The following is a 3,953-nucleotide window of genomic DNA, read 5'->3' as shown; positions in this document are numbered from 1 at the left end:
AACAACCAGCTACAGAACAGAGAAATTGTTGCAACGGCGTCAGATACCTTCGGGAGTAGTCCGGCTCGGAGGATCAGTGGTGCAGGGCGCCGGTGTCCTCCGACGGCGGCGTACTCAAATCGGGTGAACGGATGGCGCGGCGTTGGGGATGCAGGGCGGAGCAGACGAAATGGCGCGGCGTTGGAGATACAAAGGAAATGGCGTGGCGAGATGCAGGGCGGCGTCCTAGGTCGGCGGCGTTGGGGATGCAGGTCCGCGCGTGGCTTAGGGCGTCGGTCGCGTAGGGGGAGGTCGTCCTCGCGTCGGGCGGCGGCGTTGGAGTGGGCTGGCGGCGCGGCGGCGTTGGATGGGTTGGCTGCGCTGAGTTTCGGACGGGGCGCAGGGCGGCTGGCGCCGTGTTTCGTACCGGGTGACCGGCGACCGGCGCGGAGTTGCGACCGGGAAGGGCGGTTGCGGTTGGGGAAGGGCTCGGGGTAAAATGGGGTAGTGGGATTTTCGGCCAAATCTCCGCTAGACTTTTATGGTGAAAAAAATCAACTCGACTCGCGTGGCCTCTTGTTGGACTCGGGGTGAGATACGTAGTCCAGCAGCACTCCGTTCCGGCCGTGGTTCCAATCGATGCAATGCAAGGCACGCCTGGCCATCATGTCTTGATGTGGAGCGCGTACCAGCCAAGCGATGGTCCAGCTGCTGGGCTTACCCGCACGCACGAGAGCACAAAGGCCGGCCTAGGTAGGACACACGAGAAAAAAACGAAAATGCGCAGGAGGGCAGCGCTCTCCACTAAAAGGCTAGTGACGGGTTTTTTTTAGGTGCCAGTCACTAGCATATTTTCAGTCTCGGACGGCCTTCAGAAAAATATTCAGTGACATCCTTTTTTATGTGCCTGTCGCTGGTATTATGTATTAGTGATAGGCTTATGCGTGTCTGTCACTGATTATAATACTAATGACAGGCATATTTTTGCCTGTCACTAATCACCTTGAGGCTATAAGCATTTCTGCAGTAGTGTATATGTTGAGAATCTTGAAGTTGCGCTTGTGTTGCCTTTCTATGCTTATTGCATTATGCTTACATGACTTGTTTATTTACAAGATTCCTTTTTATAGGAAGTGGGTTAGACTTAAAAGTGTTTCTTATTTGCTTTTGATGCTCTCTTTTGCTTCAACTCTTATTTCTTGCGAGAGCACCATTAAAATTACTAAGCCCATCTTAATGGCTATAAAGAAAGCACTTCTTGGGAGATAACCCATGTCTTTATTTTGCTACTGTTTTGTTGTGTCTTGGAAGTTGTTACTACTGTAGCAACCTCTTCTTATCTTTATTTTATTGCATTGTTGTGCCAAGTAAAGTCTTTGATAGTAAAGTTGATACTAGATTTGGATTTCTGCGCAGAAACAGATTTCTAGCTGTCACGAATTTGAGTATAACTCTCTGTAGGAAACTCAGAAAAATCTGCGAAAATTCATGAGTGATCCTCAGATATGTATGCAACTTTCATTCAATTTGAGCTTCTTCATCTGAGCATGTTAAGTGCCTCAACAAAATTTGTCTTTACGGACTGTTCTGTTTTGACAGATTCTGCCTTTTATTTCGCATTGCCTCTTTTGCTATGTTGAATGGATTTCTTTGTTCCATTAACTTCCAGTAGCTTTGTGCAATGTCCAGAAGTGTTAAGAATGATTGTGTAACCTCTGAATATGTGAATTTTTGATTATACACTAAACCTCTAATGAGTTTGTTTTGATTTTGGTGTGGAGGAAGTTTTCAAGGGTCAAGAGAGGAGGATGATACAATATGATCAAGAAGAGTGAAAAGTCTAAGCTTGGGGATGCCCCCGTGGTTCATCCCTGCATATTTCAAGGAGACTCAAGCATCTAAGCTTGGGGATGCCCAAGGCATCCCCTTCATCGACAACTTATCAGGTCACCTCTAGTGAAACTATATTTTTATTCCGTCACATCTTATGTGATTTACTTGGAGCGTCTGTATGTTTTTATTTTTGTTTTTGTTTGAATAAAATCGGATCCTAGCATTCTTTGTGTGGGAGAAAGACACGCTCCGCTGTTCCATATGAACACTGGTGTTCTTAGCTTTACTTTTAATGTTCATGGCGAAGGTTGAAAACTGCTTCGTTCATTGCTATTTGGTTGGAAACATAAAATGCTTCATGTGGTAATTGGTATATTGACTTGAATAATTTGATACTTGGCAATTGTTTTGAGTTCTCAAGTAGATCATGTTTAAGCTCTTGCATCATGTAGTTTAAACCTATTAATGAAGAACTACCATAGAGCTTGTTGAAATTTTGTTTGCATGATTGGTCTCTCTAAAGTCTAGATATTTTCTGGTGAAATGTTTGAACAACAAGGAGACAGTGTAGATTCTTATAATGCTTCCAATATGTTCTTATGTAAGTTTTGCTGTACCGGTTAATACTTGTGTTTTCTTCAAACAACCTTGCTAGCCAAAGCCTTGTACTGAGAGGGAATTCTTCTCGTGCATCCAAATCCTTGAGCCAAAAACTATGCCATATGTGTCCACCATACCTACCTACTACGTGGTATTTCTCTGCCATTCCAAAGTATATTACTTGAGTGCTACCTTTAAAATTTCATTCCTTGTCTTTGCAATATATAGCTCATGGGAAAATAGCCTTAAAAACTATTGTGGTATTGAATATGTTACTTTTGTATCTTATTTCTTATAAGTTGCTTGTTAAGCGGTAACCATGTTTCTGGGGACGCCATCAACTATTACACATTTGTTGAATATCATGTGAGTTGCTATGCATGTTCGTCTTGTCTGAAGTAAGGGTGATTTATCATGATCAAATGGTTTGAGTATGCATATTGTTAGAGAAGAACATTGGGCCGCTAACTAAAGCCATGAATCATGGTGGAAGTTTCAGTTTGGACATTAATCCTCAAATCTCTTATGAGAATATTATCTGTTGTTGAATGCTTAAGCATTAAAGAGGAGTCCATTATCTGTTGTCTATGTTGTCCCGGTATGGATGTCTAAGTTGAGATCTATCAAAAACGAGAAATCAAATGCGATCTATCTCCTTGGACCTTTGTACAAGTGACATACAGGTACCCCTTTGTGAGACTTGGTTGAAACATATGTTATGCAATGATAATCCATGTAAATCCAAGCTAATTAGGACAAGGTGCGAGCACTATTGGTATTCTATGCATGAGGCTTGCAACTTATAGGATGTCTTATGCATAACACAGATGAATTATTACTACCGTTGACAAAATTGTTTCTATGTTTTCAAAATGAAAAGCTCTAGCACAAAAATAGTAATTCATGCTTCCTCTCGCGAAGGGCCTTTCTTTTACTTTATGTTGAGTCAGCTTTACCTACTTCCTTCTATCTTAGAAGCAAACACTTGTGTCAACTGTGTGCATTGATTCCTACATACTTGCTTATTTGCATTCATCATATTACTTTGTGTTGACAATCATCCATGAGATATATATGTTGAAGTTGAAAGCAACTGCTGAAACTTATATCTTCCTTTGTGTTGCTTCAAAACTTTCTACTAAGAATTTATTGCTTTATGAGTTAACTCTTATGCAAGACTTATTGATGCTTGTCTTGAAAGTACTATTCATGAAAAGTCTTTGCTATATGATCAGTTGTTTAGTCATTATCTTTACCATTGCTTTGAATCAGTTCATTCATTTCATATGCTTTACAATAGTATTGATCAAGATTATGATAGTAGCATGTCACTTCAGAAATTATCCTTCACTACAAGAAAAGTTGCCATGGCCGACGAAGTTGAAGTCGCGCCGTGGTTGCTGGTGTACCATGGCCGACGATTTTTGGTCCCTCTGTGGTGCATGTCAAAACTTTTTTTTTCTCGTTTTTGAGGCCACCTAGCCCGACGAAAGCGGCCACGTATGGTGGCCCGGGACGTGGTGCATCTCGAAATCTCGGGT

Source organism: Lolium rigidum, chromosome 2, assembly GCF_022539505.1.
Source record: "Lolium rigidum isolate FL_2022 chromosome 2, APGP_CSIRO_Lrig_0.1, whole genome shotgun sequence".
In the NCBI taxonomy this organism is placed as follows: Eukaryota; Viridiplantae; Streptophyta; class Magnoliopsida; order Poales; family Poaceae; genus Lolium; species Lolium rigidum.
The sequence above is the reverse complement of the archived record's forward strand: the minus strand, read 5'-3'. Positions refer to the sequence as shown.